This window comes from Drosophila teissieri, chromosome 3R (genome assembly GCF_016746235.2).
Source record: "Drosophila teissieri strain GT53w chromosome 3R, Prin_Dtei_1.1, whole genome shotgun sequence".
NCBI lineage: Eukaryota > Metazoa > Arthropoda > Insecta > Diptera > Drosophilidae > Drosophila > Drosophila teissieri.
In genome coordinates this window covers 742,969-765,524 of record NC_053032.1, presented here as the reverse complement: position 1 = coordinate 765,524, position 22,556 = coordinate 742,969, and the positions used below count along the sequence as shown (strand labels likewise).

General features: G+C 41.6%; 1 protein-coding gene across 5 annotated transcripts in view; it reads right to left on the bottom strand.

Moving 5' to 3' along the window:
• LOC122620870 (unconventional myosin-VIIa) overlaps positions 1-22,556 on the bottom strand; it is a 1,106,244-nt gene that overhangs the window by 416,442 nt on the left and 667,246 nt on the right. The window lies entirely within an intron of this gene.

Genomic DNA, 22,556 nt, shown 5'->3' with positions numbered 1-22,556 from the left:
TATATTTTGTGAGTGGCTAACGCTTCCAATGTATTAGGCCAAGTAGTCAGATCGTTTGTGAGGCTCGTCGCCAGGAAAATAGGAAAACTGTTGTGGATTCCGCACGCATAGGTCACGCTACCGCGGGTGGTGGATTTCGAACGTATCGGTCAAATAGAAGCAGGTTGTGGAGTCTGCAAACATCGGTCAAACAGCCTCATTATCCGACAAGTGGCGGGAGGGGGTTTTCGGACATACACTGTCTTAGGTGGTCCAGTTCTCATATGGAACCAAGTAAAAGCTCTCCAGGAAAAAGGGGGAGCAGTTCAAATATGGAACCAAGTAAAAGCTCCCCTGAAAAAGATGGGCCAGTTCACACATGGAACCACGTAAAAGCTCCCCAGGAAAAGGTGGTCCAGTTCACATATGGACCTAGTAAAAGCTCCACCGGAAAAAGTCGGCCAGTTCACGTACGGAACCACGTAAAAGCTCCCCAGGAAAAGGTGGGCTAGTTCACGTACGGAACCTTGTAAAAGTTCCCTAAGCAGTGAAAGACAGAGGCATGTTGGCCGTATGTAACCATGTCTGGGTAACGACCAATATCTCCTGGTAATTATTTGTTTTTTTTTGAGGCTGTTGGGTCATGCAGCCGCCAAAACTGTGCAGTAGACTAATCTCATACTCTTTATATTGTAATCCGAATTAGGCAGTGGTAGCTCATTCCTTGTTCTCTTTGTTATCTACCTACGTTAAGCTTGGGCGCTGCATTCGGCTGTCTGTCCCGCCAATTGTCACTTTTTCGTTTTTCGGCAAAGACTAAACTTGTGCATTTGATATAGCTCTTGGTCGGCCCTAGCTGCTGTAAACAATTAACAAAATAAACATTATCGGAAAATAAACAACTTTCTTCGGCTATTTATTATTCGCAACAGCTATTGGAAAAGCTCAATAGCTAAACAATGGTGACCCCGACGTGATAGTGTTAATTTGCATGCATTAATTAATGCACTTATCCCATTTATAAATAAATATAAATACATTAAATCGCAATCGGTTGGACAAGTGAGTGGTGATTTCGGTGATAGTGGCTGTGTTTAAGCGAGCTAGCATTACATATATACATACATACATTGCTACATATATCGTTGCGTGCATTGACTCCGCTTGCATTTTCGGCATTTATTTTGTGCTCATCTTCCCGCTGAACCGAATTAAAAGCGATTTGTTGCTATGCCCGCTGAAAGTGACAAAAACAGGGTGATCTGTTTAAAGCGCAAAGCCAATGCGCTGTTTAGCAGGTTGCAGAGGCTACAAACGTCGCTGTCTAATGAGACGCTAAGCGGTTACGACGAACCCACTCTTACGGTGAGGCTGGAGCAGATTGATGAGCTGCAAAGTGCCTTCAATGTTTTGCATACAGAACTGGAGGAATTGGATTTCGACGAAATTGGCAGTGAAATAGGCGAGAGTTTCGATGAATTCATCGTTGAATTCAAGGCTAGTGTGCGCGCGGAAATAGCCACACACAATATGCATTTCGCACCGCACGCAACGCTTGCGGCAGGTGTTGTCCCCCAACGTTTGGCGGAGGCTACGCAAACTGGGCGGATTTTTACTCCGTGTTCACGAGCATATCCATCCGGACCTGAAATCCGGATCCGGAAATTTCAACATCTGTGGTCATGTTTGAGGGATTCGGCGCTGGAAACTATCCGATCATTGGAGATCTCAAACGGCAATTACGAAGCAGCTTTAGAGTTGCTTCAAAAAAGGTTTGATAATCGGCGTCTCGTTTTTCAGGCGCACATCACCGAGATTCTGGGTCTAAAGGTAGTACGGAATGGTTCAGTGGCATCGCTTCGGGAATTGTCAGACAAGTTTAACGCTCACATTCGTGCGCTGAAGGGTTTGGGCACCACTGAGCAAATCGCTGGCTGCATCATAGTGCAAGTGCTGCTGCAAAAGCTGGATGCGGCGAGCCAAGCTAAGTGGGAGTAGCGCTTGGAGGATCCGGTCTTTGTCAACCTTATTCCGTCGTGGGAATCGATGGCTGCATTCCTTGAGCAGCGATGTAGGACTTTGGAGGCCGTGGATTGCGCCATGGTGCAGAGCATGCCATATATTATTGCCCGCAATTTAGAGACTTAGCGCCAGTAGATCGTCTGCGCGAGGCAAAGAGACTAGCACTTTGCCTAAAATGCCTAAACGCAGGTCATCAGCTACGGCAATGCAGCTCGAGCCGCTTCCGCACCTGTGGCATCAGGCATCATACGCTGCTCCATCTTGATGGTCCGCCTTTCTCGCAGCCACATGTTCCGGTGTCTTCAAGCTCCCAAACTGAGACTTCTGCCCCGCTTCTTCTACTCTAATTGCCCAGGATCTCGGTAGTGACCTTGTGCTGCTAGCCACTGCAACCGTTCTAGTGCAGAATCGGTCGGGACTGTTCGTTCCCTGCAGGGCCTTGTTAGATTCTGGCTCTCAACTTCACTTGGTTACCTCTCGGTTTGCAAATCAACTGCAACTTAAAAGGTCGAGGTCGTCCGGCTCCGTCACTGGAATCGGGGATTCCAATTTCGCGACTGATGGATTCTCGGTAGGAATTGCGATGCGGTCTGTCACTTCGGATTTCTCAACGAGCATAACAGCAGTTATCGCTCCCAATATCACGGATCGCCAGCCAAGTTTTAATGTGGACATTGGGGACTGGAAGATTCCAGAAAACCTGCAGCTCGCCGACCCGGAATTTCATAAAGCTCAGCGTGTTGACCTGTTAGCGCCCGTGCGCTAGCGCCTTAATAGCTTCACGCATTCCTTCTTCAGCCAGCAAGGGAAACAGCATTGATGTTGAACTTGATTCACTTCTGCAGCGCTTTTGGGAGGTAGAAAATTGTCCCGGCCCAATAGTTCAAGCCACTAAGGAGGAGCTAAATTGCGAGGCCCACTTTGTTAAAAATTACACCCGATTGCCAGCTGGCGATTACTCGGTAGGGTTGCCGCTAAAACTCCATTTGGATTCTTTAGGAGATTCCTATCCTCAGGCTTTGCGGAGATTCTTGTCGCTGGAGAGGAAGCTTACAAAGCACCCTGGCTTGAGGGTTTAATATGCGGCGTTCATGAAGGAATATCGTCATCTGGGACATATGTCGCCTGTGCCTGCTTCCGAGGTCGAGGTGAAGGAGGATAGCACTACCACCAAGCTTCGCGTTGTCTTGACGGATCAGCTGCCACTTCCACAGATGTGTAAGGGTCTCGCAAGAAGATAGCTATTTGCAGTACATTGTATGGGGGGATTCCCCGATCGATGATCTTAAAGTATACAAATTGGATCAGAAATCCTTCGGCGCGATTTTTACGTGGATGATCTTATCTCCGGCTCCGGCACGGTAAAGGATGCTATCAGCATAATGCAGCAGACGGCTGGCATTCTTGCGAAGGGCAAGCTCAAGCTAAGGAAATGGTGCTCTAACATTCCGCTTGTGCTGGAGGGTGTGCCCGCCGAGGACAAGGAGTCATTCATGAAGTTTGAAGATGGTAGCGATTTCACCAAAACTTTAGGTCTCGCTTGGGATCCCGGCTCCGACCAGCTATTGTTTTCGTTCTCTGCCTTTCAGTCGCCATTGAGACCCTGCAGGCGCTCTGTTTTGTCTGCGATTGCTAAATTTTACGATCCTCTCGGCCTGGTCGGTCCTGTAATCACAAGGTGTAAAATCTTTTTGCAGCAGCTCTGCAAGGAAAAGCTGTCCTGGGATGAAAGCCTCCCGGAAACTCATAACACGAAATGGCTTCGAAGTCGCGCATAGCTCCGTTGAAGACCATAACAGTACCAAAGCTGGAACTTCGTGGTGCGGATCTTCTGGCTAAAATCATGAGGGAAATAGTTGGCTTGAAAGTATTTAAAGGACGCTATTATTGTTGGTGCGACTCGACGGTGGCACTTTCCTGGATCCGAGATGAGCCCGCCAGGTTCAACATATTTGTGGCAAATAGGGTTGCTGCCATTCAGGAGCTGACAGATGTCACGGCTTGGCGTTATGTTCCAACAGCGTTAAATCCGGCTGACATCTTATCCAGAGGATCCCTGCCGTTTGAGCTTAGCGAATCGTCACTCTGGGCGCATGGACCCGCCTATCTTACGGAGCCTGAAAGAGATTGGCCAACAGCTGTTTGTCCTGACAAACCGTTTCTTGAGCTTCGTCGAAGTGTGTTCATCGTAAAGTCGCCGTACGTGGATGTAGTTGCTAGCTCCAAATTTGCAAATTCGTACCCTTCACTGCAACCAGTGTTTGCATACATTTACAAATTTTGTAATGGAATTCGTCATCCTGGGCTCACCGTCGGATTAAACCGATAGAGCACATAATGGCGGACCTTCCCAAGGAGCGCTTGGAAGGATCTCATGCTCTTGAGGTTGCTGGCATAGACTTCTGTGGACCCCTCTTTCACAAGTCGGATACTCGCAAGAAGCCCGCGGTTAAATGCTACGTCTGCGTATTTATATGCTTTGCAACCAAGACAGTGCACCTGGAGCTGATCAAGGATCTCTCGAAAGTTGCGTTTCTCTGCGGACTCAAGAAGTTCATATGCACCCAGCGGAAGCCGAAGCAAATTTGGTCAGACAACGCCACCAACTTTGTCGGCGCCAAGAATGAACTTCTGGAACTTCGAAGGTTATTTCTCAGCAGCGAGCATCAAGGCTCCGTTCAGAATTTTTGCCATTCGGAGACGATTGACTGGCGGTTCATCCCTCCACGGTCGCCCCTTTTCGGTGGACTTTGGGAAGCGGCGGTGAAAACGGCCAAACATCATTTCTACCGCGCTGTGGGTACGGCGGTTCTGACCTTTGACGAGCTGAGGATGCTGGTGTGCCACATCTCGGCAGTTATTAACTCCAGACCTTTAGTTCCCATTTCAGAACCCTGCCGATCTGAACGTCCTCACTCCGGCGCATTTTTTCAATGGTGGTCCGCCTTCGTCGTTTGACGAGCCAGATATAACGGGCCTAAACTATAATCGGCTTGACTCTTGGCAGCGCATCTCCTTTCTTCAGCAAATCTTTTGGTCGCTATGGAAGGAAGAGTACTTGACGTTGCTTCAGCAGCGCTCCAAGTGGCGCACTCCAAAGCCTGGCGTAGCCGTGGACAACGTCGTTCTTGTTAAGGACGAGAATTTACCCCCAATGATATGCCCGTTGGCGAGAGTCGCAGAATTGAGGACCGCGTCTGGAGTAATAAGGCGGGCAGTGAACAAGCTGTGTCTGCTTCCCCTTGAGGACTCTGTTGGAAGCCAAGCTTCCAACGGGGGGAGGATGTTGGGTCATGCAGCCGCCAAAACTGTGCAGTAGACTAATCTCATACTCTTAATATTGTAAGCCGAAATAGTCAGTGGTAGCAGTTGCGATGCCCATAGTGCAAACCGCTGTTCTCGCACGCATTTATCTGTACGGCGCTCATTCCTTGTTATCTTTGTTATCTACCTACGTTAAGCTTGGGCGCTGCATTTCGGCTGTCTGTCCCGCCAATTGTCACTTCTTCGTTTTTTCGGCAAAGACTCAACTTGTGTATTCGATATAGCTCTTTGTCGGCCCTAGCTGCCGTAAACAATTCGCAAAATAAACAGTATCGGAAAATAAACAAACTTTCTTCGGCTATTTATTATTCGCAACAGCTATTGAAAAAGCGCAATAGCTAAACAAGTCTTTTTATGTTCTTTTATTATTGTCTGCCAACCCATTAATATTGTTCAATCAACATCAATTAACGATATAGGCGGAATCTTACTTTATTACGAACCACGATGAGCTTATGGTCTTCCTTGGTGATATACCCGCACGCATTTTAGTCCGACTCTATCTCGTCAGCGAGTGTCGTGGTGTTATTAAGAGGTTGCAGCATATGGGTGATCAGTCATATCTGTACGAATTAAAAGTGTATGAGTGCGAATTGGTCACAAGCCCAAATGAGTCGTCACTAGTGGTAGTTATGCAAAAAGATAGAAGGATTAATAGGGAGTTTCTCTCAGTGCACACCCCAGGATGTTATTGGGGGTGTTAGTTGCCAACCCTGCTATGGCCAACGCTATTCCACAAAATTCTGCTGTAGTATACACTTATAAATCCATATAATATACATCTATAGCACGCATGCACTTTGTTGCAATACTCGTATTTCTGAGAACCAAAATATGAGGTCTGTCACTACCCTAAAATGGTAGCCCTCCAGGTATTTTTGTTATGATCGTTACATGTAACGTAAAAAGGTATACAAGATTTGTTGAAAAGTATATACTTGTAGGAGGAAGCTTTCCTATATTCTTGATCAGAATCAATAGCCGTGTCTATCTGGCCATGTCTGTCCGTATGATCGACTCGATCTCAGGAATTATAAAAGCTCGAAAGTTGTAATGGGGAAAGTTGAGAGAGACATGTAGTTTGTTTCCAAATGTTGCTACGTCCACTCTGACGTGCACAAACCGCCCAAAACTGCCACGCACACACTTTTAAAAAAATGTTTTGAATTGTTTCATTTTGTGACCAGTTTTTTAATGTAACCGAATTTATTTATTAATTAAATTAGGCTCCCAAAATTTAAAGGTATATTAAGTTCAGCATACTTTTAGGCCCAACAGAATAAAATATTTTTTAAGCGCAGTTCCTTTCTATCACACCACGTCACAGTGGTTCCCATTGTAGACACTTGAAACTAAGCACAAAATGTTCTTATTTTTGTAGCAAAATGATATGAAAAAATCAGCCGGATCGGACCACTATATCCTATAGCTGTCATATGAACGATCAGTTTAAAATTAAGTGTTAGTATGGAAAACTTTTTTGTTTTCAATAATTTTGCAACGAAAACATGGAATTCTACAAAAGAAATTAGTATATATATCCAGGGCGAGCTTAGCGAAAATGATATGATTTTGCTTGAAAAATCATTTTGTTGCAAACAATATTGGATGAAAATTTTCATTCATTTCGTAAGAAATTAGTATATATATCCAGGGCGAGCTTAGCGAAAATGATATGATTTTGTTTGAAAAATCATTTTGTTGCAAACAATATTGGATGAAAATTTTCATTCATTCATTTAATAAAACCCACAAAATAATATTTTAGGTTTTTTTTAGGTATACTTATATTTTATTTATTAATTAATAAATTAATAATTAATTAATTTTTAATTATTTTTAATTATTAATTATTATTTCAAAAGCCTGGACACCTGCCTGAATTAAACGTTTTCTTAATTTTAAAATGTTAATAAACAATGCACAAAAAACATTATTAAGTTAAGTGGAAATTGACATAACGAAAACACCAACAAAAGATAGCAAACATTAACAAAGAACATCTGCAACTATATACTAAACACAACATTAATTTACGCAAAACACAGAACATCGTACATATAATTATACCCGTTACTCGTAGAGTAAAAGGGTATACTAGATTCGTTGAAAAGTATGTAACAGGCAGAAGGAAGCGTTTCCGACCATATAAAGTATATATATTCTTGATCAGGATCAATAGCCGAGTCGATCTGGCCATGTCCGTCTGTCCGTCCGTCTGTCCGTCTGTCCGTCTGTCCGTCTGTCTGTCCGTATGAACGTCGAGATCTCAGCAACTACAAAAGGTAGAAAGTTGAGATTAAGCATACTGACTCCTGAGACATAGACGCAGCGCAAGTTTGTCGATTCATGTTGCCACGCCCACTCTAACGCCCACAAACCGCCCAAAACTGCCACGCCCACACTTTTGAAAAATGTTTTGATATTTTTTCATTTTTGTATTAGTCTTCTAAATTTCTATCGATTTGCCAAAAAACTTTTTCTCGCAATTTTGAGGTGTATTTTTAAAACGGACAACAAGGTTCTCATATGATCTGTATCAACATCTAGCAATTTGCGCATATGCGACTGCGGAAAAGACTCGGAAAATGTTTCTGTCTCATCTACCATACTAATAAATTCGGAAAGGTTGCTCGAGTGCCTCAAGTAGTAGTGTTCAAACACCAGCACATCTCCATCTACGACTGGGATGTAGTTGGCGTGAGAAAAGTCGGTAATCCGTGCATTTGCCACTGCTAGGGTGATGAGCGTTGTGAGGGCGAACCTGCAATCCAGACGTAGAGTGAGACCTCGGTGTTTTAACTTAAATCTGGCTTACTATTAAAAAATTTAGCTTACTAGCAAATTAGAAGTGGGGGGATCTATTTGAGGTTGTTGAGGTTGTTGGTTATGGACCACCCTTCCCTTAATAAGAACAGACGTTCCCAGGTCTGCCTGCACTTTTTGTTCCGTGAATAATGGAGTTAGCTTTTTTTCTTAACCTTTTATTGTTCTTGACAAATACCTCTTCTCCTACCTCAAAAACACGGTTTCGTTTAGCTGGGTTACATCTTTCGATGTTGGCTTGTTGCCAGCCTGTCTTTAATGTCTAGGCAGCGATCATCGAAACCCGTGTGAAATTTCTGAAATTTGCAAAAACTTTTTTTGCTAGGTTGCTCATTTTGGGAAAATAGTAATCGCGGAGGATTTGCTTGCTATTTTCCTGAGCCGCTCTGTGTGCACGATTGTGTTCTGCCGTGATAATTTCTAACAGTTCGTTTTTATTGGTTACGTGCATTACAACATTTTTACAAGAGCGAAACTGTGTAGCCGGGAAATGAGCAATTAAGTCATGTTGGAAGCTTGCCAGGGTGGGTAGGTCGCAGTGCATCGCATTTACAACCTCAGGGTTCACGACTTCTTTCAGTATTTTCAAAATGCTACTTTTGTCGGCGAAATTGAATAAGTGGCGATTTTTGCAACGAAACAACACCAAGCTTCTTTTTAGTTGGAAATGTGCTGCTTCTATAACGATTTGATTTCTAAAGCAGTTTAATGGTTGGTCTGTCGCTTCGACCGTGTAGGTCAGTGACAGTTCGCTGTGAATAGCTGCCTGACTGAGGCTCATTTTGTAAGACGTTAATATTGTGCCTGGAAAGAGCGTCGGTCACATGATTATCTTTAACCGGTTTGTAATGAATTTTTGCGTTATGATATTGAAATGATACTGACGCTTTCCATCTTTTTATCTTCGGATTTGGATTCTGTAGCTGTAGTGCTGTAGCTTGCCTAAAGCTCACAATATGGCCAATAATTCTCTTTCATTCGTGGCATAGTGTGACTCGCTTTCTATGAAGGCTCTAGAGATCATTGTGATAGGTCTTTTTTCTTGCGATAGAACCGCACCGATACCGTTCGCGGAAGCATCCGTTGTTAGATCGCATGGCTTCCTGAAATCAGGGTATCTGAGAACTACATCTTCGGAAGCCAAGACATTTCTCAGCCTCTCGAATGCATCTCTCCGCAAATCAGCGAACTCAATAGGAGTCTTCTTGGACATGTGCTTGCTGATAGAAAGGCCTTGCTTGTCAAAGGCCTTGCGATCGCCGCAAAGTCTTTCACGAAGCAAAGTTGTAACTGGCTAGACCGAAAAAATTTGCCTATGTGCCTAACATGGTTATTTTCATTTTAGAAAAAATAATGACATCATCTACATGAGCATGATTTGCCAATTTGTTCTCGTAAGACGTCGTCGATCGCTCTCTGGAAGATGCTTCCCGCATTCTTCAAACCGAACGGTAATCGACAAAACTCATACTTTCCGCCATTTACCGAGAAAGATGTCTTCTCGCGGTCGTGCTCGGCCATATATATTTTGTGGTAGCCGGACTTTAAATCTAACGTTGTAAAGTATTTGGCTTTTCCTAAATTTTCCAGTATCATTTGAATGTTTGGCATTGGGTACTTGTCAGCGATGGTTTTTTCGTTAATTTTCCTAAAGTCTATGACCAAACGCTTATTCTTATTCCCCAGAATGGTTCACAACCCATGTTGGGTTGTAGTACGGCGACCTTGAAGTTCTAATTATGCCTTTCTGCAATAAATCTGCGATTTCTCGCTTAACAAACTCAGACACACCCATGGGATGCGGGTATAGTTTGGAGTATACCGGCTTATCATCGCTTGTGCGAATTGTGACAACAACAGAAGTGTTAAATGGCAGTGGATCTGTTTGTGATCATGTTTTGAAATTCAACTTTTACAGATTCCGGTACGGCGACGTCATTTACGTTAGTACAATTTACATTGTCGCAATTGTGATGCTGCAGCTTTTCAGAAACAGAACCATAATTTGTTGTACCTTTCTATGCGTCCAGCTTCGCTCCCACTTGAGCTAGAAGGTCAAATCCTATAATACCATCGAAAGGTGTCAGCGCGTCTAAAAGAAAGAACGCAGATCTTTTCCCAAAAATGTTCAATAATCATTTCTGGCGAACCCTGTTAGCACCATGAATGGAACTAACTGTGAAAGGGGAATCGACCGTGAGTGCCTTATCCTCCAAAGCCTTTGCATATGTGGTGGTAGTGCGTTCTATGGTAGCTTTGGATTCCGTATGAACGTCGAGATCTCAGGAACTACAAAAGGTAGAAAGTTTAGATTAAGCATACTGACTCCTGAGACATAGACGCAGCGCAAGTTTGTCGATTCATGTTGCCACGCCCACTCTAACGCCCACAAACCGCCCAAAACTGCCACGCCCACACTTTTGAAAAATGTTTTGATATTTTTTCATTTTTGTATTAGTCTTCTAAATTTCTATCGATTTGCCAAAAAACTTTTTGCCACGCCCACTCTAGCGCCCACAAACCAGCGCCAAAAACTGTCAGTGCTGAAGACTCCTTCGCACTTTCACTAGCTGAGTAACGGGTATCAGATAGTCGGGGAACTCGACTATAGCGTTCTCTCTTGTTTATTATCGAAGCGTAAGCTTTCGGATCTTTGACAGAACTGAATTACAAAAAGCCAAAAATTGTTGGTCCATTATCATACAAAGTTGAAAAGAAAAGAACAATTAGTGGAATAATAATCGCCTGACGTCATTAAAGCAAAATTGCTGAATACACAACACCACGACAAAACACAACAGCGACGGCATTGTCGAACCATTTGGTTTAAAAATAGCACCAAATTCCTTCCAAAGAATGAGAACACTTGCATTCATAGGCACTGTTCCAAGCAGATTTACTAGAAATTACGTACCTCTAATTTTAAATCATTGTAGATCTAACTATGAGTTGCATGATCCCTACAGAGTATTATGTTCTGACTATAATAGATTCTATCCTATTATCTCTAATTCTGACTCTATGCCGTTTTTAAAGCGATAAATACTAACGTACTTAACGAATTCTTAGATCTTACTACTAGTATACATATATTTCCTCGTCCTTTACAGTCTTCTATATCGCGTCTATCTTCCCGCGATTCGAGCCGTACGATACACGGCAGCGCCCCTCGCTCGGTTGGGCGGAAGGTGTGGCCGTAGGACTCGCGCGAAAAAAAAAAAAAACAAAAAAGCCTTACAGCCTTCGCAAGCATTTTTATATATGAATTTTTTAGTAGTAATAAAATATTTAAAAAATCATATGCTTAAAAATGTAAAGTATTTACAGTTATTAAATACGACAAAGTACGAAAGGTAGAGACCTTGCATGTGAACAATATGATATGTTTCTTCAAATTTGAAAAGAAAAGCACTTCAAGTTAAAACCTTGATGATTTTTACACTAATGGAGATTTCAAGTTAGGTTAATTTTTCCAAAGGCTTGAAACGCAGGCCGGTATACATAAAATAAACCACGTTAAAATGGCACCATGGGAAAATATCTTTAAAAATATTTTAAAAGATGTATTCCAAAATATGGGCAAAATAACATTAATAGTATTAAGTAAGTAAAAAATGAAAAAAAAATATATATAATGTCAGTTAATTACTTTGCTGGTAGCAAGGTAAAAAAATAAAATATATTGGAGTTCAGTTAAGAACGACTTTATTTGTATAAATCCAATTTGCAACTGAATTACCCTAAGCTGTCCCTAGCAAGCTGTGAGTCTTTGGCTGTGAGCTGCGCTGCCCTTGGTGGCAGAGGATCGGCGTCGGCTCCGTAGCTTTCCAATAGGGCACGACATCGGCTGATGTTTTGCTGGTCAAATCGGTGCAGTCTTCTTGGAATCACTTGCATTGGTGGGAGCAGAAGTTGTTACCAATCAGATTTTTCGAACTCTACTTGGCAGCTCGGCGTGTGAGGAAATTATGCAGACGCTTAGCTTGCAGATTAAAGCTTGCTTATTGGCGTTCATTGTTCTGGATTTAAACGTTTTTGTTGTTAACTTGTCTACATTACATGATAATCCAATACAAGAAGGACACACAGGCATTACAAAATCTTTGGCCAAGATGCAAAGATATTATTATTAAAACAAGAGAGAATGCTATAGTCGAGTTCCCCGACTATCTGTGCGTGGGAATATGTGTCAACCAACTTGCGCTGCGTCTATGTCTCTGGAGTCCGTATGCACAACTTTCTACCTTTTGTAGTTCCTGAGATCTTGACGTTCATACTGACAGACGCACAGTGGCGCATTAGATACTTTAGGTGAATAACAATCATAACTCTTGAACCAGTTGAGGTAGTTTCATAATTTTTTTTTAAATGAAAGGTAATTTTAGTAACTTTCGATTAAGTGGTCATACAATATGGAGTGATAAATAGTAGATTTAATACTCGAAAATTATTGTTTTTGGAGGCAGTTTTCTCTATTTTTATCCAATACTTTTCATTTGTTTTCTCTGAAAATGCTAATATGGTACATATTTAATGTTTTAAAAACAAACAAAAGAGAACGCTATAGTCGAGTTCCCCGACTATCTGATACCCGTTACTCAGCTAGTGGAATAGCGAAGGAGAGTCTTCAGCACTGACAGTTTTTGGCGGTTTGTGGGCGCTAGAGTGGGCGTGGCAAAAAGTTTTTTGGCAAATCGATAGAAATTTATAAGACTAAAACAAAAATGAAAAAATATCAAAACATTTTTTAAAAGTGTGGGCGTGGCAGCTTTGGGCGGTTTGTGGGCGTTACAGTGGGCGTGGCAACATGAATCGACAAACTTGCGCTGCGTCTATGTCCCTGGAGTCCGTATGTTTAATCTCAACTTTCTAGCTTTCGTAGTTCCTGAGATCTCGACGTTCATTCGGACGGACAGACGGACGGACAGACGGACATGGCCAGATCGACTCGGCTATTGATCCTGATCAAGAATATATATACTTTATATGGTCGGTAACGCTTCCTTCTGCCTGTTACATACTTTTCAACGAATCTAGTATACCCTTTTACTCTACGAGTAACGGGTATAAAAATGGGGGTCGCGATCTCTTTTGATTATGATAAAGAACATATTCAAGAACAACACCTCATCCGCCAAACACCGAATCCGGTAGAATCCCATTCATTGTTTTCCATCAAAGTTGAAAAATAGGTGAAAATTAGTACTTCGGTAAAAGAGGTATGCCTGCACGTGCAAAAATATTTTATACATTTATTCCACCTTGGTTTTTCCGAGATTTGATGACCCTTTCCATAGAGACCATAACCAAGCCGGTCGGTTACATATTTTACCTAAAATTCGACCGCAAAGTCCAAATTTTCTACAAAAAATACCTTCTTTTTTTGCAACCCAAAAAAGGTTCAACTTTGAACACGTATAACTTCTAAAATACTGAACCGATTTGAATTATTTTTTATTCAACCCTTTTGAGTCGAATACGATAGGAATGCGACAACGATCCGTTGTCATCGACAATTTGCTTAAAATTCAGTATCTGTATCTAATGCGCCACTGTGAGACGGACATGGCCAGAAACGGTCGAAAACGCTTTCTTCTGCCTGTTACATACTTTTTAAGGAATCTTTTACTCTACGTGTAACGGATATAAAAATAAGGCAATTTACGACTGAAGTATAACAAATATAGAAATATCACATTCACCGACTTCTTCGAGTGCGGACGTCTGTGCCTATCCAATTGTGAGTGCTTTGCTTATCGCGAAATCCCATCGCCCAGCTTATCGCCTTTCCATTGATCTTCTTTTCAACGCGCACGTGAAAAATCCATAAACAAATTTTTTATTTCAATAAACTTATCAACCATGGCCCCCGGGCCACCCAATTTTGGGGATAATCGCTTTGCCAGCCTCAGCGTTAGCCCCAAAGCAAAGAAAAAAAGATCTTTTCAGAAATTACCAGTTGATTTCCCCGACCTCCCTAAAACACAGTGCAAGAATCTGAGATTTTTAGTAATTTCATCAAAAAACTCTCCGAAAACCATATCCGAGTACAACTGCTTCGCCGTCCATAGAGTCCTTAAGTATATAAGCAAAGACATCATATCCACTTCTAATCTTCGCGATGGTAATCTTCTCCTGCTTGTCAACTCCAGGGAAATTAGCGACAAATTCATCAAGGTGACCTCTTTACCCGGCTTATGCGAAATCGAGTGCAAGCTCCACAATACTCTTAACTTTGTCAAAGGCACCATTTACGCACCCTGCCATTGTTCCATTGAGGAACTAAAATCTCAAATTTACACAGCGTCTTTAAGTTCACCAAATTGATCGACGGCACTTCCAAACCATTTGGTAAAATTCTCGTAACATTTGACCGCTTCACTCTTCCCAGTAAACTAATCGTTTCCTGGCACACAGTTAAGGTTACAGAATATATACCCAACCCGATGAGATGTAGTCTTGTCAATTATTAGGACACACATCAAAGCACTGCAAGAACCCAGCCGCCTGAGTATCATGCAATCTCACTCCCCATCTTCCCGTGCCCCGCACTCGCATTTTCTGTGCAAACTGCACAGGCGAACACCCAGCTTTCTCACCCGAATGTCCACAATATCAAACACAAAAAAACTTCTCCACATCAAAACAAGCAAAAAATTCAGTTTTCGTGAAGCTCGCATAATCCTAAAACAAAAACAAAACACAACAACCAATTCCACGCTTACCTACTCGACCGTCGCAAACCAAAACCCAGCTTCTGCTGCTCATATCACAAAAACTCGAAAAACAGACACGATTACGAACACCGACTTGCCCACCAGCTTGACAAAATGACCAACTCCTCTTTTACAAACGCATTCCTCTTCTCATGCCAATACTTTGAATTCCAAAGAGAATCAAACTACCTCACCAAGCACTTCTGCCAAAAATGACTTATCTTACTTAAGCCCAGCAAGTAAACTGAAAATATATAGGGAACAATCCCGCGCCCTTCGATCGGAAGCTAATGCTCTGATCGGACAAACCAACAAAAACGATATGACCTCAAGATCCAACTCTAACGAATCTATCACCTCACACACCTCACACATCTCTCACACCTCAAACCTACAAAAAACATTCAGCACAACAGACTCAGACGACACTATGGATGAACTCGACTCTTAGTCCCGATCCTCCTCACCCTCATTTTTTTATACACGCAAACTCATACACACCTCAAATAAATACGAATATTAAATAAAATTGAATCATGACAATCACTATTTTGCAAACACACCTCAAACCCACGGTATTTTTAATAATTATAACGAACTGACACTACTAATAAAAGACCATGCACCCGACATTGTATTCTTGCAGGAAACCCACCTTCCATGCAATTTCAAAATCTTTATCTGCCCCAAAGACTGTTTACTTTCACAATTTTCCTCAAAATACGGCAGCCAAACAAGGCGTTGGTTCTCATTGTTCTCATTAAAAGGAACGTCACACATCCATACCATGACATACAGTCCAACATTCTTTGCTCCGCATTGCAGCTTAATTTGGATCAGGGTATTAATATCATTAATACGTACATCCCACCAAACCAAACATTTTCATCTGCTGACATATAAGAAATACTTCAAAATCTTAATGGATCTTCCATACTCCTCGGTGACCTAAACTTGTGGAGTCCTCTATGGGGCTCGCCGCGCACAAACACAAGGGGTCAAGAAATCGAAAGAGTAATTCATGAAAACAGCCTAATTGTCCTTAACGACGGTTCCCCGACTCACCTCTCAACTCACAACACCTTCACTCACATCGATATCTCTCTAATATCTCCACAGATAGCCCATAGGTGTAGCTGGTCTACATCAGATAACCTCCATGGATGTGACCACTTTCCCATTATCATCCACATAGATACGCCTACCCACCCTGATAATACTATACCCCTTCCCAAGTACAAGACAGACCTAGCAAACTAGAAACGCTTTGATGAAAATTGCCAAAAATCTGCAGTAAATTGGACTGACGGTTGCTAAATCAGCAAGTAGCACAAATGACGAAAGCCATACGAGCAGCTGCAAACTGCAGCATTCCCCAAACGAAAAGAGTGATCCACAAAGACAAAGTGCCATGGTGGAACCCTGAGCTTCATCAGCTTAGGGACCAGAAGCAGCGTTTGTTATCCTCCTACAAAGCCAATATGAATGATTCAAGCCTCATCAGATACAAAAAAGCAAACGCCCTTTTCAAAAAAGCCGTACTTTCGCCCAAGCGAAACTCTCATGAACAATTTACTTCCAGAATCTCCCCATTATCCTCCACAAAAAAAGTCTGGTCTGATATAAAACGCATCCCTCCCACACCTTTCAAATACATCAATTCCAACTCAGGTACTCTAACTGGGTCCTTTAATATCGCCGAAGAGTTTGCCTTCAGAGTTTGATTTTTATAATCTAAATATTGCTGCATACACATTAAGACTTTCATAGATATTACGCGCGCTTTAATGCTATCCAAAATTGACTATAGTCTACCAATCTTCTGTTGGTGTGCTAAATCGCACTCAAAAAAGCTACAAGCCCCATATCACGGAGCGGTTCGTCGCGCCATTCACGCTTTTCCCACATCTCCAGTAGCGTGCACATTGGCAGTATCCAGTCTACCGAGTATTCAATCACGCGTAGAAGAAACTACAATGATGCTTATCCCGAAGCTGTACACCACGTCGAACCCCCCGTTAACCAAAAACCTCGGAGCTATTTTCAAGCAAAAACGGAAATTTAAATGCATATCCACTCTAAGACGTTGCGCAAACTACATCAAGGAACTTGACCTCCCCTGCCTAAGCCCAGGAGGTCTTTCAAATCCCCAGCTCATTAGGGTTCCAAACAGCCAAACATAAACTTTCAAATTTACAATGCTGCTAAAAAGGATACATTCCGCTTAGAATACTAAAAACGTTTTTTGAGTGCACAAGAAGATCTTGGTGAGAAAACCTGGATTTTCACCGACGGTTCTAAAGTCACCGACTCAACCACGTTTGCGGTTGTAGACTGCAACCGTAAAATAATTGCAGGAGGTAGGCTCCCGTCGTACAACTCCCTATTCACAGCTGAAGCTTTTGCCAAGTCGCCTCCAAAAACGCTGGTAAATCTGTGATCTGCACAGACAGCCTCTCCTCTCTTTCCGCTACACGCAACTGGAATCACAATGACCCCACATCACAAGAAATTAGCCACATTCTAATTTCTCATCCAACAAAAATCACCTTACTCTGGGTTCCCAGTCATCAAGGAATCCATGGAAATGAACTCGCTGACAAAGCCGCACAAGAGATGAGACTTAGACCATCAATCCTATTCACTCCGTTTAACTGCAAGGATATACAAAGTCGTATTCAGCTCTACTTCAAAGAAAAGAAACTCTCCGAATGGGCACTCTTCATGCACAGGTACCAGATTATAAACCCAAATTGCATCAGTTTCAAGCCACCACCGAACATACACAAACTGGAATGCGCGACCTTCATCCGCTTACGCATCGAGCACACACAGTCCACACACCAACACATACTGACGGGAACGGCGCGACCAACTTGCCAACTATGCGGGGACGAGCTTACCGTTGACCATATTCTGGACGCCTGCAGTCCATTGCGCTCAATTAGATCTATAATATTTGGTACACATAGTCACTCAATTTGTTTATGTAACCCCTCTTTTGTAAATATCTTAAAAATTAACATATTTGTCCAAAAAGCTAACTGTATTATATAAAGTAATAACCCACAAGTTTCGAGTCGAAGGCCCCCGTAGCTAGTACTCATTAAATTTATTAGGTTTAGTATTGTATACTAGATTTAATTTTGTTAAATAAATAAATAAAATAGCAATAGCAGTTGGGGATAAAGTTGAATTAAAACATGAAGTAGGATATAAACTGGATTTTAAATATAGGAAATTCTCCAGAAAGTACAACCGCCGCCAAAAAATTCAAAGTCTATATAAGTGGGGATTTTTCACGTATATGTATAAAAAATAAAGTAAATTGAAGTAGTATTTTTGACATTTAATCGTAACACATTTTGAAATATTTCGATGCAAAGCCGAGTCGCGTGCGTTGTTTAAAAACTTTTATTTAATGCAGATGAATTAGGGCAAGGAGAAAATCAAATTGAATTGAAAACGTTGGAGAGAAAATTTAAAAAATGATAAATCAAAAATGGAAATGCCGAAATTAAAGAACAAGGAAAGAATGCGAAAGGCCAGAATTACGTGGAAAAGCCAGATGCATTGGTTTTGTTGCAATGGCCAACAGACCAAAGCTGCTAGAACAGCATATTCATTTAAAATATTGTTTTTGACTTCTTTAACTATATAATTTTAGTTAGATAATTAAGTTTTTCATATGAGAAGAATGTGTAAATATTTTTAACTTTACTGAAGATATTTTGTTAAGTCTGAAATTAATTTTAAAAATAAAAAAATAGTGAACTATATTAAAAAAAATTTAAATGCATTATATTTCTTCTAATTTACTTAAAAAGTATAAAACAATTTTAAAAATATGATAGAAGAAAATGTCGCGTGCGGCAGTGATTAAAATTCAATTAAAAAAAGAACTACTTAATATTTTTAAGTCAGCTCAAATACATTATTAGGATGAATTGATATATAATACATTAAAATTAATTGTATTAAAATCTTTCATCAAATTTCGCAAAAATCAGTGCTTGAACTGGTTACCGAAAATGTTACTTTTGTCTGTGTCGCGTGCGAATATCTTACATTTTTGTCATTATCTTGAAAACGAACAATTGTTTGAAATCGACCTTAACACCAATTATAATGCTAACCAAGAGCTATTTTATTTAAAATTAAAATGATGTCTTGGTACATGTTTTTTTTTAGTTTGAATGCGTACAAAAGTCGCGTGCGACAGCAGAGAATTACCCATATAAAGGACCCTTTAAGGTGGAAAAGATAGAAGAAAGAGAAGACATAATAATATGAAATAATATCAACAAAAAATAAAACTGTTCATAAGCATACACAAAAATATATTTTATTCGAAGCAAAATAAATTCAAAACAAAAAAATATACCAAAAAAGTGTAATATATATTATATAAGTTAACCAACCAAATACCCCCTTCCCTCTACCACTCTCTAGCCATCCACATTGTACCAGCAATTCAAGTGGCTAACCCATAAATTTACCAACGACAGCATCGAACTGATATAATAACCAACGCCAAATCGACAACAACGACAGAGCGACGGCGGCAGCAGAAAAAGAAACAACCGCAGTGTGCCAAAGGAAGTGTGCTGACCGCCCATTGCCTGCCTCAGCGGGCCACTCGCGGTCTACCCCGACCCCACTCTGGTGCCAACTGTAAACTGCAGGTTTATCATCTTGAGGCCAGCAATAATGTTTATCCACTAAAAACCGCTGCCGTCGACTGTACAAGTTTCCTCTCTTGATTAGACCCGTAGCTGTACGCACCATAGCTACTCTGATGACGCCATCACCGCCGAATATGAATTCCTGGATGCGCCCAAGCTGCCATCTCAACGGTGGTCTTTAGCAAAACTATGCTTCCAACCTTGATGTTAGACCTATCGACGTGCCACTTGCTCTTTACTTGAAGTAGGGACAAGTACTGCGTCTCCATCTTTTCCAGAAGTGTTGTTGAATCTGGGGCACCCGTTGCCATCTGCTGAGGCGGCCTTCGCGAAGATTAAATGTTGTGTAGCTGGGACCCTTTAGAAAATGCGCCAGCGATAGCACCTCATGACTTTCAGCATCTGAAAGTGGACAGGAGTTCAGGATGGCAGAAATCTCACACACACTTCTACTCTGTAGTATTTCAATTTAGCCGACTTAACAGCAGCCTTCCAGTAATCACTGAAGTGCGGAGCACTCTCTGCAATTTGAAATGAAACGATGAATGTATGCAAATACGCGCTGCAACTGAGGAATTTAAAGTTCGATGAGTGGTCAATGCACACGGTTCCAATTAGAGCCGCAAAACGGCGCTCTGGCAAATCCTTTACTGCATGCAACAGGGACGGCCAATTCGTCAAGCTATACGAAAGGAATGAAAGCCCATTAGTCCAAATGAAATGCCCCAGCAATTCTGTCGGGGCACATCCTCGCGAATCTTGGAATTGTTAAGGCCTATAGTAGAGCTACTCTTGACTTGGCACATAGCAAATTGACTTTCGATTCTCCATACGTTTTTGATCGCATTTGATCGTATAAGCACGCTCCATAAGCTGATATGCTAGCATTGTAGAATCCATGCAACTCAACGGAAGCCCTAGGCTGCATTGCGAACCGTTGAAATTTTAAGTTCTGTACGTCCGATAGCTGTGAGGTCAACTCCCCCCATGACGAAAGAATTGGCTCTGGCAATGCGTCATCCCAATCCACGTTAGCACTCCATAGACATTGCGGAAAGATCTAAGATTTTGGAACAATCATTAAATTTGGATATTGTTGACAATGTAATCCGCTTGGTGGGTCGATGATTGGACGGTAGAAGAAGGCAGCTGGCTTGGTTTCATAAGTCACAGTGGTCATTTTAAAAACACTTAACTCATCCGCGGAGTTCTCTCGCCAAACGATACACTGCAAAAAGTCATCCAGGTACGAAACACGCACACAAAGGTACATCTTACAGGTATTTCCACAAAGAACCATTTTAAAAAATCGAAAGCAAAGCAGTATATTAAAGATTTTTTTCTGAATTTTTGGCACTGCTAGAAGACCTTTACAGGGCTAGCAGAAGTCGTTTTAGCAGATCCATCAACACCTCCTCATGTACGCCATGGAAAGTCAAAAAGAATTGTGGTACCGATGGTTGCTTTGTCACAACCGCTGAGAATAAAGCACGATAGCTTGCATCCGTGATTGTGCAAGTAAATCTACTGCCTTATCAGAAATCATGGAAGATTTTGAGATCCCAGAAATCAAGGTTTGCGAACTTCTAGGATTCAAATTCAGTTGAATAGCTAAGCGAGAAGCATGATACTAATGTTGATGAAGTAGATGGCAATGGCTGAGAGCTCAAGTTTGGGTCACATGACGGAGTTGAAAATGAGGTGGATGGTTCGGATAGGTCATGATTCATATGCAATGATATGCAACAATATATGCAGTGAGTCGTCTTGCATTGCTGCAAACTATGTCCCCTGCGCAAACAGTTAAGGCAAAAGTGCAACTTCTTTGCTTCCCTAAATCTAAAATCCGGCTCAAATTAAAAAATTGAGAGCACTTTGGCAAATAATAATCTTTCGCAAAATAAACAACCTGGTTGAATTAAGTTAGTAGCAGAAGCAATTCGGATATATTTTGGTTATATTTGTGCAAGTTTTTTTCCACCTGCTGGCCTTTTCTCCAAAAACGACTCCATAGTATCCCAGGTAGACAGATCATTAATTTAAAAATCCTTTTCCCAATTTTCCCGTGTCCCCTGTTCCAGTTATCGAGTAAAGACGTGAATCAGAAGTCCATCCGAAATTTTTTGCGCAGTGGCCAGGGTTTGAATTGCCCGTAGATGCGAATTCATACAATCACTGAGCTTCCGAAGTCCCTTTGATGATCCCTTCTTGACACTTTTTAATCCAAATATTGCCTGAACGTGTACCTTAAGGTGTAAAACTTTATTATCAAATCGATTAATCCGTTAATTCATAGCCTGTTTATAATTGTCATTCGGGGGTTCGAGCGAGCTTATGGTTTCCAGTGCGACGATGCCTAAACCGTAGATATTGTACTTTTTCAATATCACTTAGCTCATGATCATTTCTGATGACGTGGTAAAAGTTTCGAAAAAAGCCGGCCAATTGTAATAGGATCCATGAAAACGCGCAAGATCCAAATTTGGCAATCTAGTTCAAAAAGAAAGATCCGCATTGTTAATAATGGTAATATATGTGAAATTGGCAGCGGTTGCTGCCAGCAATTGGGACTTCCGATAAGCAGCTAATCCTCGGTTTAGTTTCGACTTCACATCCATGAAAACTGCGGAAAATTTAAATGAATCAAACGCCAAGTTAAGGGAATGGATCCATTCCTCTCGCGGTCCTCTAAGTCAGCATCACCAAACTGATTAGGCAAATCAGCGCTTAAATAAAACTTCATCGAGTTCATTTGCCCCAACACAGATTGGGCTTTGGCTCTGTAGAAGTCCATATCACTTGGGGATTCATTTTAAGCCCAAACCGAGTTTTCCGTATCAAATATTTTACAATTACGAGACAATGCTCTATTAACAAAGACTCAATGCGGTACACTTTTGTTAATAATTTTTTGCACAACACAGTTTTGGTTTTTCACAGCGCGAAATGAACGAATGCGTTCCTCTTGAAGACGGCCAAGTGCTGATTGAAACACCATTCCGCG